The 13499-nt window shown below is 40.4% G+C and overlaps 1 protein-coding gene across 2 annotated transcripts in view; it reads right to left on the bottom strand.

Annotated features, from left to right (window-relative positions):
* Positions 1-13119, bottom strand: part of LOC135112745 (ras-related protein Rap-2c-like) — a 79386-nt gene extending 66267 nt beyond the window's left edge. The window contains exon 1 of one of the 2 annotated variants that reach the window (XM_064027523.1): positions 12930-13119. The gene's annotated coding sequence lies outside the window, so the exon portion shown is untranslated. Of the gene's footprint in view, positions 1-1014; positions 1154-12929 lie in introns of those variants that run through there. The other variant, XM_064027524.1, reaches the window with a different exon arrangement.
* Positions 13120-13499: the final 380 nt, after the last annotated feature.

The following is a 13499-nucleotide window of genomic DNA, read 5'->3' as shown; positions in this document are numbered from 1 at the left end:
AAAATTATCACTCCCGCCACGAAAATACCCTTCAACACCACAGAAGCCAGTTAAAACCGCAGATTTTTTTTTTTTTTTTTTTTTGGTTAAACTATCACTGAAATCATGGAAACACCTTCAAAAGTCCAGTAGTTTGTTTAAAGCGTAGAATCCTTGTTAGACTATCACAACTGTCATCATGATAATACCCTTGAAGACCCTAATAACCTCCACCACAGCCTGTCAATGGTGCAGAATCCTTGTTAAACTATCATTATAATCACGAAAACACCCTTGAAACTCTCAGCAAATTCCATCTGCGCGAGTTAAAAAAACGCAGAATCCTTGTTAAACTATCGCTGCAATCATGAAAACACCTTTGACAACCCTGACAAGCTTCACTAGAGCCTGTTAAACACTATAGGACCCCTGCTGAACTACCACCGTGGTCCAGGAAAAAACACCCTTCAAACACCCCAGTAACTTCCACCACAGCCTACTGAAAACGGAGAAGAGACGCTCAAATGTTGAAGAATACAAAACTCACTGTTGCTTCCTCCTCTTACTGACACTATGAAGGGAAAGTCTTGCCAATACCAACACGAAAAATCAATTGTTAATCCCTCGCTTTCACTACGAGGACTGCATTACCTCAGGTACACACACACACACACGCGCACGGGCTAAGGTCAACAGAAACATCTCTGCGCCGCATCTCCACTACATTCAAAAGGCTGTGTGGTTGAAGAGACACGGATTGTTAAGGTGATTTGGTGGTCCTAGTGATAGATTAACATTTCTACACTATCAATAGGAGAAACACTCTTGAGAACCCCAGTAATCATCTTTGTGGTCTTTGAAAATAATCGTGGAGAGAGAGAGAGAGAGAGAGAGAGAGAGAGAGAGAGAGAGAGAGAGAGAGAGAGAGAGAGAGAGAGAGAGAGAGAGAGAGAGAGAGAGAGAGAGAGCAAAACGTTCCAGAATACAGGCCTTGCTCTCACCGCATTACTTACTACACAGCCTCACACAACACACCTGAACGCCACAGCACCGCCACAGCCACAGCCAACACGTGCACCTCTGACCACCGCGTGACTAAGACTGAGAGACTTGTGGATGCTCCTCCTTGCCCCTCCAACACACTGATTCCAGCACGTAACAACAGGTGCTTGTCTTAATCTTGATCTTATCTCTTATCTAGCACTGAGACTGCCGGTGAGGGAGGGGAGGATGAGATTAGTAAGATAGGATAGGGAAGGGAAGGGTAGGGGAAAGCAAGGTAAGGGAAGGTAGGGTAAGGTAAAGGACAGGTAGGGAAAATAAGGGAAAGGAAAAGATGGTAGAGGAAGGGAAGGGAAGGGAAGGGAAGGGAAAGGTGAGGAAGGTAACATAAGATAAGGGTGTTTTCAGAGTTTCAGTAATAGTTTAACGGTTACTGGGGTCTTGAAGGGTGTTTTCGTGATTCCTTTGATGGTTTAAGAGGGTCTAGTGGAAATTACTGGGGTTTCCTAAGGTTACAGAGAATAGTGGAAATTGCTCGGGGTTTTCCAAGGTGTTTTCAAGATTCCAATGGCAGCTTAACGAGGAATTCACGCCATTAACAAACTGTCATTGAAGTTGTCGAGGTTTTGAAGGGTGTTTTCATGCTTCTAGTGATAATGTAACAAGGACTTTACATAATCAATAGGAACCCAACTACACTGAGTGACCTTTTACATAATGGCCCTGATGAGAGAACACAGCGCTTCAAGATGCCAGGCCAAGATAGAGCTAACCAACAGCCACCTGTACAATGCTGAATACGCAGTACAACCCATACAGTACCGAGGTGGGTTGAAATGCTAATACCCTCACAAGATTGCTATGATGTATATTGCTGTGTCGTAATGAAATGACTCATCTGTCACTCATAGAGGCCTGACACAGTGCTTGACAAACCTTTCTGTACGGTGGTGAGAGACTTGGTTCTACTGCGGATATTTCTTTTCTTTTTTTTTTTTTTTTGCTACATGTTGTAATGAAAGCTTCAAAAATCATGTCTCGTCCCTTCTGGAGACCTGACACAGTGCTTGACAAACCTTCCTGTACTGTGGTGAGGGACTTGATTCTATTGTGGATACTTCTATAAGGTATTGTTTCTTTTTTGTTACGTGTTGTAATGAAAGCTTTAAAAATCATGTCTCGTCACTTCTGCAAACCTGACAGTGCTTGACAAACCCTCCAATACCATGGCGTAGGGTTTCATTTTATTCCAGATATCATTACAAGATGACAATGAAGTTTTAGGGTGTCATAATGAAGGCTTTTAAAAATGATCTCCTGTCACTTATTCTCTCCTACTGTTATCTGCATTTCCTCTTTTAATAATCGGTGACTCAGTAGGTGAATGGTGGAGAATCCTTACTGAACTATCACCACAATCATGAAAACCCTTTTGGGAAACCCCAGTAACTTCCATAAGATCATGTACATGCAGTCATCCCTCATCAACACGGCTTCAGTTTCCACAGTTTCATATCAACACAGTCTGCTGCCAACCACACATTCAAATCAACAGAGGAGGCGATGAGAAGCAACCTACTGTGTCCATATTTTTTTTTACATTAATTGATAAATAAAATGTTTGTAACCACGCCATGTACATGCAGATTTTCTTTACTTAAACAAGGTCTTGAGGGTTCAGGGGGTGGTTCTTTAGGGGGAGGGGCTGGGGGCACTAATATTCCACGGCTTTTCCTTATCCACGGGTGTGTCTGTCACCTCACCCCTGTGAATAACGAGGTAAGACTTTAGTAGCGAACGCTTATTACACTGCCACTAGTATCACGAAAACCCTTGAAAACCCCGGTATCTTCCACTACAATATGTTAATGGTGAATAATCCTTGTTAAACTACCACTGGAATCACGAAAACACCCTTGAAAAGCCAACAACTTCCACAACAGCCTGCATCCACAACTCGCCTCCCCTCTCTCCGCGCCTTAGTAGGATTGGGAAGAACAGTGGGGTCCAGTGGGGTTCAGTTGGAGGTTTGGTGGGGGTTGAAATGACGTGATAATGACTGATAGGTGATAGTGATAGTAATGGTGATGAAATGTACGGTAATAGTTATGATATGAGGAGGAGGTGGAGGGTGTGGGTGGTGGTGTTTATATATGTCAGTACTGTGGGTTCTTAATTATGAAACCTTCTTGTGTTATCTCCACTTTCGTAACAGGTTGTGGTGGGAGTTACTGTGGTGTTCAAGGGTTTTCGCGATTCAAATGATGGTTCGCCACAGATTGGGCCTCTTCAACTGGTTCTGGTGAAGTTACTGTGATGTTTTCAAGTGTTTTCGTGATTTCAGTGATAGTGAGGCATGGGATCTAAAGTTAACAAGCTCTAATGAAAGTTACTGGTGCTTTCAAGGATGTTTTGCATATCTCTAGTAATAATTCAACAATTCAACACTTTTTAACAAGTACTAGTGGAAGTTACCGTGGGATGTTTGCAAGGATGTTTACGTAATTATAGTGATGATTCATGATACATCCAAGAATTCTGTAGTATCATTTACACACACACACACACACACACACACACACACACACACACGAGGGATAATCAGACTAATAATCTCTGTGGCCTTTAAAAACTAATCCTTATGAGAGCTCGAAGCATTTAAGAACACGAGCCGCTGATGGTGGTGATGTCACGTGATAGCAGCGGCGGCGGCGGTGGTGGTGGTGGTGGTGGCCAAAACTAAGGATATGATGCAATGTTGTTATCTTCTCTTAAGACCGTCAACCTCACCACCACCATCACCACCACTACTACTACTAACGCCGGTACCTCGATCATTACTACCACTACTATTAACACCACCACCACCACCATCACTACTACTACTAATACTAATGGTAACACCGATATTTCTACAACTACCAATATTACTACTGTACTACTACTACCACCACCACCACCACTAGCCTACAACTACCAATACCACTAATATTCTCTCTCTCTCTCTCTCTCTCTCTCTCTCTCTCTCATTATAATGGGGCTGCTACACCACGTCTTCTTGAATATCAAATGTTACTGTCATCATACCTCTCTCTCTCTCTCTCTCTCTCTCTCTCTCTCTCTCTCTCTCTCTCTCTCTCTCTCACCTCTCACTTTTCTACAATCTCCGCTCTCCTCTCTTCTCCCTCCTGGCCTCCTCTCCTCCGTTCACCTCTCACTTTTTCCACTACCCTCCTCCCCCCCCCCTCTCTCTCTCTCTCTCTCTCTCTCTCTCTCTAAAATGTTGACTGTTCTTTGTGTTCCTATCACCTGTACCTGCCCTTGTTACCTGTATCTACCTACCTGGTTCCTAGTTAATGACTTATAATATGAAGAAGAAATACTAGGAAGGAAATTCTATTATCATGAAGAAAAAATAAGTGAAGGTGAGAAAACAAAACAAAAATAAGAACACAAAGAAAAGAAAAGAAAGAAAAGGAAAATCAATTAAGTAAATTCTCTCTCTCTCTCTCTCTCTCTCTCTCTCTCTCTCTCTCTCTCTCTCTCTCTCTCTCATTCAACTCTAACATTATATTTTTTTTTTAATCTAGTCTTATTCCCACATGTAGTTAATGCAAAGATAATTCCTTTCATCATTACTATTGTTATCACTGCCACCATTGTTATCACCATCATCACCATAGTCACCACCACCATATTCATTATCTTCATGACTTGTTTTAATATATTTCCCCCTTCCTGCAAAAACATTCTACCTCATACAACTCTGTGCCTTTTTTGTAATGATGAGTGTCTGTAATATTAATGCCTGTATCAAGATTCCTGCTGTTTCCTGTAGCACAACTGTAAGGTGGATGGTTAGCCCTGTCACTGTCACATGCAACACTTCACTGCACTACAGACACACTACAAAATATTTAACTGCCTACAAGAAAGGGAAAACAGATGAAAGGATTAGATTTTTCAATTCATCAGTATCGTGTCTAAAGGAGATTGTGTGAATAAAAAATTAAAAAATAAAAATAAAATAAATAAAAATCTCAGTAGTTTGTGAGTCAGCTGTACAAACCAGCATTGAAAGTTCAGCCAAGTGTGAAGTCTATAGGTCTTGTCTGGCTGAAATAAAAGAACAACACAAGAACACAGGGGAAGCTGCAAGAAGCCATCAGGCCTACACGTGGCAGTCCCTGTATAACACATGCCTGCCTTTATCCACTATCACACATCCATGTATTTATCTAATCTTTTAAAGCTCTTCACTGACTCAGCACTAACAACCTGATTACTGAGTCTATTCCAGTCACCCACCACCCTGAGAACCTGTTTCCTCCTGTCTCTCTTTTTTTCTCTAACTTTATTATGCTTGAACCCGTTACTTCTTGCCCTGTCTTGCTGGTTAACCTTAAGGACCTTCCTCTGATAGTACTGTAGTTTGGACGTGTCAGGGGGAGAAACAAGGAGGGTGTGTGGAGGATGCCGGAGATGGATCAACCTGGCAGACAAAAGAGAGGAAGATCAAAGAGATGGTTTATGAAAGACATGCTTGTAATGGGTGAGACTGAGCTGTCAGGAGAGACTGGAAGTGTGTGTGGAGGCAGATGCTGGAGATGGATGGCAGGAGAAGGAGAGGAAGGCCTGAGGGAAGGTTCATGGATGCAGTGAAAGACGTGCTTGTAATGGGTGAGACTGAGGAGGGCACAGAAGGCCGAGTGCATTTGGAAAGGTTGATCTGCTGTGGTGGTTCTTGACATGAGCAGCCCAGAGAAGAGGACTAGTTAAAGTAAAGTTAAATCAGTTATAAGATCTGTTCTTGTTTAAAATTCAATAGTGTTTCTTCATCAAAGGGTTACCTAACTTCTCCAACCAGTGGCTTTCTTCACCTTCTCTTCCCCACCTTTATTTATCTCCCAGAAACACTGAAACATTCTTCAAACATTTATTCATCACCTAATTCTTACAAGTACATGCTAACACAAACTTGGTGCACATTTTTATATCTTAAGGCTACTCCCTTTTTGAAGTCAGCGTTTTTTTTTGCCTTTCACTGTGATATGAGACAATTAACAGCAATAGGAGTAAAACATGAAATCTTTAGAAGCACCTACAAGAAAGGAGATTAAAAGAATAGAATTTGCAATTTCTACCCTGTTTACAGCTTGGAGGTGGCTATAGAACATGTAAAGATGTCTCAGAGTGATCAGCAATTAAGAAAAGGTGTACCAGTAACCAGTGAAACAGTTAAGCAAGTTATTTAAGAGATTTTGTATTTAAATTTCGTAGTATTTTCTTCATCCAAGGGTTAAGTTTCCCAATCAGTGCCTTGCTTCACCTCCCCTTCCCTGCCTTCACCTCCCTCCCTTAGGCCGCTTCCTCACGTCACATTCTTCTACTACTATCTGAAATTAACCTGTATTTTCTTCATCCGAGTGTCCAAACATTTCCTCACCTTCACCTTCTCACTCAGAATCACCAATGTAGGCAAGTCCAGTTAAGAGATCTATTTCAATTTCACTTCCATTTTCTTCATTGATGTCTTGTCTCACCTTCCCTTCCCCTCCCTTGCCTCACCTTCCCTTCCCTACCAGTACCTACCTCTCCAAGTCACTAATGGTTAAGCAATTCATCTAGTAATTACATTTCGCTTCTATTTTCTTCATCCATTGGTTACGTTACCTTAATCAATCCCTCATTTTACCTTCCTTTTTTCACCTTTTTCCCCCCTCAGAACCACAAAGGTAGTGAAGTATGGTAAGGCTAATTAAGCGACCTATTTAAGCCTTTCACTGTGATAAGCAACAATTCACAGCACTAAGAGCAATGAGAGAAGTCTTTATAACTATCTACAAGACAGCAGAGGGTATGAAAAAGAATAGATTTTCCAATTTCTAGCCAGTGTAGTGTTTAGAGATGGCTGTAAAGTAGTAGAAATGACGCAGACTGGCTACAAATTTAATAAAAATGTACCAGCTAAATTTCAATAGCATTTTCTTCACCTAATAATCAACTTTCCCAATCATGGCCTTCCCTTCCCAGCCTTTGCCTCCCTATCCGCGCCGCCACCTGACGTCACCTCCTGAGCACAAGATCCCTCAAAGCATCCCTGCATTAGTCTGCCTTTTAATACCAAAGGCGACAACAAGATAAGAGTGACGTTGCCGCAGTTTTGTGTTCTGTGGTGGCGCCGCATCACGGTTGTAATTGAAGTGTGTTATCAGTACATGGGAGGCATGGTAGGGGGAGGGAGAGGATAGGAGGGGGAAGGAGGCAGGGAGGGGAGGACAGTACTGAAGAAGTGTACCAATGAGAGGAAGGAGGGAAGAGTATTGAAGGAAAAGGATAAAAAGAGGAAGATGAAGGAATGGAGAGAGGCAGGCAAGGATGGTACTGAAGGAGACACTAAAGGCAGGCAGGGAGGGAGAAAGTGTACTGAAGGAAAGGGGAAGGGAGGGAGGGAGGGAGGGAGGGAGGGAGGGAGGGAGGGAGGGAGAGTAACAAAGCAGAGGGCGTTAAGGAAGGCAGGGAGTGTGTGTGTGTGTGTGTGTGTGTGTGTGTGTGTGTGTGTGTGTGTGTGTGTGTGTGTGTGTGTGTGTGTGTGTGTGTGTGTGTGTGTGTGTGTGTGTGTGTGTGTGTGTGTACTGAAGGCAAAGAGAAAAAAAGAGTATTACAGGGAAAAAAGTACCACAGAGAGAGTGTATTGAAGAAAGGTATAGAGAAGAGTGTTATAGGGAGTGTACTGAAAAAAATACCAGAGGGAAAAGAAGAGACAGGAGGGGGAATAGAGGGAGAGTATAGTGAAAGTACTGAAGGGAGGAAATGGTAGAGGGAAGCAATGAGTGTACTGAAGATAAAGAAGGGCATGCACTGGAGGGAGTGTACTAAAGGGACAGACACATACAGGAAGGGAGGGAGAGGAGAGGGAGAGGCAGTGTACTGGATCCACAAGGGCAAATGATAAAGGACTGTCGCACTCATTTCATTGCCAGTTCTCTCTCTCGATGACAAATGTTTCCTGCTGGCTTTATCTTGCACGTCACAGCAAAAGATGGCTGCACACACACTTGCAACACAGCTGATACAGTTTTCCTTTACCCTTTACAGCACTGACCAAACACTCAGTGGTGAGAGGGAACCAGTCACATTTCTCAGCAGCACTGTGGACTGAATAAGAAGAGGGAGGTTTCAACACAATTACCCATCAAATTTTGGAAGATCCTTTTGACCTTTCTTTAGGGACTGGCACCTCAGCAGGCCCTTTTTTATTCTTTTTGCTGCCCTAAGCCAATACCCCTCATACATAAAATATATATATATATATATAGAGAGAGAGAGAGAGAGAGAGAGAGAGAGAGAGAGAGAGAGAGAGAGAGAGAGAGAGAGAGAGAGAGAGAGAGAGAGAGAGAGAGAGAGAGAGAGAGAGAGTAGGGAAAAAAAAAGCAGAACACATCACTAATGTCACTGGGTTAAGCAAAACTATGTTTAATGCGCACACACGCGCACACACACACACACACACACACACACACACACACACACACACACACACACACACACACACACACACACACACACACACACCTTTTGTGCTGGGAGTACTGTACAGATAATCCCTTGCACACACCACTGGCACCACTGCAGTTTGTGTGTGGCTGTGGCTTGCATCCTGTGCATGTGGAAGGGATGTACTAAGATAGAGCCAAGGGTAAGCAAGCAGACAAGAGTGGGACTCACAGCCTCATTCCCTTGTTTCATCCGAGCAAGCCTGTGCCATCACCCTTCCCACTACAGACAGTTCATGGCAGTTAACGGGTCTCAATTACTTTTCAATTACAATTTTCCATTCTACCACAAACTCCATTTATCTGTTTATCTGTATCAGACACTTGTTCCTCAGGATTTCCAGAGGGGATAGCCACGATTGGCTTCTTTTGAAAGAAAAGCTGGGAAACACACTTGGGCAATTGTGACCACAGCAAACCCAGATAGCAGGGCTTTGTGGTGTGGCAAGATAAGGCACTTCACAACAGGACAGACTGAGCCATCTCAAAGGTCCCTGACCCAAAGCTAACACATTCCACACCAAGCACCACCTTGCACCTCAAATGCCTCCATCCAGGCCCACCAGAACACCACACTTCTGCACATACAGTAGGCCTAAGTGATGCCCACACCTAAGGATCATTATGGGCACACACCATATGCCCAGAATTCCCAGACAGGACTATTCCACCTCCCAGGCAGCTTGAGTGCTCTCCGTTAATGGATTTGAAAACCACCATGTATATAAGGTGACTAAAACTATTGAACACAGACACTCAGTAATACATCCATTGCACTTTCTCACAAGATGGTTGAGTGTAAACCTGTCTAGATGAGAAGTACTGCTGTTGTTTGCATCTCAGAGCTTCAAATAATATTGTGAGAAAACAATGATGCCTCTTACCATGATCCTGTCCACTATACCAGTGACATCTACACATACACAAGGCTGAGATTCCAGTCTAATCATTGCAATGTCTCCATGCAAAAGGCAGCTGTGGAAATTATACCAGATTTCCACTGGGGGGTTTCATGCATCTAGTGAGTTTGATAAGGCTTGTGCAATATACTGGATGTTTTCAAGGGTGTTTTCATGAGCCAAGTGATAGGTTTGTGCACTATCACCAGGAAAATCATCACAAGACACCACTAATTATCTCTGTGGCATTAAAAAAATTGGTGCTGTGAGAGAGTGAAGCATCTAAGAATACATTTGTTGTCTGTGGCTTGTATGATGCGTAGTACATTAACAGATTGGCCTGTATGCTGAGACGATTTGTTCCCTAATAAGGACTATTCTCAAAGGCCACAGAGATGATCTGCCACATTCTCACTGGTGTTTTTCCCACTGATAATACAAAAGCCTTGCCAAACTATAACTAGGATCATGAAAACACCCTTGCAAATCCCTATATCCTCCACTAGAGCCAAGAGTATTCAAGGTAAGACGGTGGGGATGGCAAATTGCTTAATACATGTGTTGTGTGTGGCTCGTATGTTACATTATACTATCAATTGTCTGGCCTGTATTTTAAAACTTTGTTCCCTCATAACTATTCTCAAAAGCCATAGAGATTAGTTGGATTCTCATGGGTGTTTTTCCCACTGGTAATACAAAACCCTTGCCAAACTATCACTAGGCTCATGAAAACACTCTTGCAAATAACTGTATCTTCCAATAGAACCATGAGTATTGAAGATAAGACACTGGAGCTTTCAAAAACATGGATATTAATTTGTTACCTCAATGTCCTGTGATTACATTTCCTGTCTTGGTGCATTGATAAGACAAGTGCATGGATTGTGGTGAGGTAAAAAGCAACAGGATAAAACAATTTATCTAATGTTTCGACAGACCATCTTTTCCTTTCTCTCTGAAGACTTGTTTGTTAACCTTTGACCGCTTAGTAAAGTTACCTGGGGAATGTTTAGAGCATCCTTTCCAAACGCACCACTGACACCAAAAGGACTGAAGGAGTAATTGAAACATTTTATTATCTGCAGTTAGGTTACATTAGGTCAGATTGGCAAAAGGAGATGGAGTAACTGAAAATTTTAATATCTGTGGTTTGGTTAGATTAAGTTAGCAAAAGAGTAATGGAGTAATTTAAATATTCCAGCATCTGTACTTAAGTTAGGATAGCACAAGGAATGGCAGAGTAATTGAAATATTTCAGTACCTGTGGTCTCGTTAAGTTAGGTTTATAAAAAGAACAATGGAGTAGTTGAAACATTTTAGTATCTGCAGTTTGGTTTGGTTAAGTTAGGTTAGGTTAACAAAAAGAACCATGAGTAATTGAAATATTTTAGTACCTGTGGTTTGGCTAAGTTAGGTTAACAAAAAGAACGATGGTGTAACTGAAATATTTTAGTATCTATGGTATGATTTCTGGACAGTAAAAGTCAAATAAAGCACTGATTCACTAAGCATGTCATTATGTGATTGGCAGCTAAAGGAATAAAATGTTAGAGCAATTACAATCTCCTACTTCCTCCTGTGTCTCAATAAAAAATGTACTGATATGAAGAGCAATATTATGGTAATTTTCTCAGCCAATACTCGCTTATGTTTGAGAAACACTGAATATAAAACATCAAATAAAACCAAATAAAAACTTGTCAAATTTGCCAAAGTAAACATGATAATCTAATAGGCCTAGTGTGTTATTTTTAATTCATAATCTTCCTAATATATTTGTCAGTGGAATGATTAATATAAACTTAAAAAAAAAAAAAAACATAACAAAAATTAATATCATGGAGGTAGGCTTAACGATTTCAGAATTTACCAAATGACACTGTCACCTATGGTACTAATTTCCTGCCAGTAAATATCAGTCAATGGAAAGATTAAAATAAAAAAAATAAATAAAATAAGTGTAAATGTGAAGAGAGACAGACCAATATCAATTTCTTGCTTGTAAATTTCTGCCTCTGCCGTAACTAAAATTAGCCTAATAAATAAATAAATAAATAAATAAATAAATAAATAAATAAATAAATAAAATGGAGTATATAATTAAAAATAAACCTAAAAAAATTGCCGAATGAATCCGATAGATCCAAAGGAGTAAATTTCCGTCCTTGGGTGACTAAAACTAGCCTAAAAAAATAATATGAATAATAAAAATAACAAGCCATGATTAGATAAGCCAGTTTTCTCTCTAATTCATTGCAATGCCTCAAATTTGTCACAGGAATAATTGGAACCAAAAAATAAATAAGTAAATAAGTAAATAAAGAGCAAAAACATACAGAATACAAACTGGAGAAGTGAGATGAATTAATATTAGAATCTGCCCGATACCTAATAGGCCTAAGGTGGCAACTTCTCTTAGGCCTTCTAGTAAACATTTTAGCATAAGAACTAGGACTTTAAAATATATATAAATAAATGAAAGAAATAAATCCTGGGTGAACTGGTAGTCTAATTTCCTCCCTCCCCCCCTTAGGTTCAGAATAAGTTCAATATGTAATAAGTGAGGTATTAATTTCTTCCTAGTAAACTCAGCAAATGTATAAAACTGAATAATAAAAAAGAATGAATACAAAAATAAACACTAATAATTATAAGATATTCATTTCCTCCCAGCAAAGCAAAGCCTAAATATTAACAAAATGCAAAAAATAAGTCCACTAAAATAATGTCTAAGGTAACAATTTCCTCCAACATAAAAATACAGAATAAATACAAAAAAATAATACACTGATAGGTCTAAGGTATTAATTTTCTCCAACTAAATATACCAATGGAATATAACTGAGCCTAAAAATCCAGGAACAAAACACTCGTGGCGTGGTGGGCCAGTCTGCTCTATATCCCCTCACAGACCGAGGCTATTCACTCACTGAAAGCGAACTTGTCGAGTCATAAAAATAAACGTAAAAAAAGTAATAGTAATAAACAAAAACACACAAATAAATACATACTGGTGGAGATAGGCCATTTCCTTCAGATTCTGCTTAATATCTAATAGGCCTAAGCTACTAATTAGTTACGGGGATAACTAAAATAAACCTAAATATACAGAATATATACAAAAAATAAATAAATAAACACTCGAGAACTGATAGGCAAGCTTCCTCCCCAAGACACCTCAATAGGCCTACCTACTTCCCTGTTAAGCCTCGTAGGAAATTTGTAAATGGAATAATTAGAGCCTAAAATACATACAATTAAATAAATAAATAAAAACTCGAGATTCGATAGGCCAGTTTCCTCCCAAGCCTCCCCCCGTCATAGGCCCGGGGGGAGGCAGCGTGTCTCAGGCCCGGCACGGCAGGGGCGACACGCGGGGGTCACCAGAGGAACAGTAGAGCAAATAGTGAAGCAAATCAAGCAAAAAGCGGCGAGGTAACCTAACACTCACCATATGTACTAGTGACCTGACCTCCCTCCCCCCCCGGCTCACCTGTGTTCACCCAGAGGCCTCCTGCGTCACCCCTAAGCACGGTGCTGCATAATCCATCCCTCCTGGACACTATCTTTAAATTCGCCGCTGGAGTCACAAAAATCCCCAAGGTAACAACGAAATCCCGGGAGTCACGAGCGCACGCCTTCTCCCTTGCACCATCACAGCACCACTGAGCTCCTCTTTCTCTCGTTTCCCTCTGGTGAGCGCGACTCGAATCTCCCATGTTTTTATGTCTTTTCCACGGAGCGCTATTCGAAATTTTTATGAATCAAAATTGTGTGATATATAATACTAGATCCAATTACAGTAAATTTAGTATATATACATTTTTTTTACAATCATTGGTGTATAAGAAATTGAAATTAATGGCTAATTAATATAGTTTAAATCTGCTATCCTTATATATATATATATATATATATATATATATATATATATATATATATATATATATATATATATATATATATATATATATATATATATATATATATATATATATATATATATATATAATTTTTTTTACAATATATTCACATATATGTGATGCCTGATACAGTTACAGTA

Source organism: Scylla paramamosain, chromosome 24, assembly GCF_035594125.1.
Source record: "Scylla paramamosain isolate STU-SP2022 chromosome 24, ASM3559412v1, whole genome shotgun sequence".
Classification (NCBI taxonomy): domain Eukaryota; kingdom Metazoa; phylum Arthropoda; class Malacostraca; order Decapoda; family Portunidae; genus Scylla; species Scylla paramamosain.
This window is presented reverse-complemented; position numbering and strand designations above follow the sequence as displayed.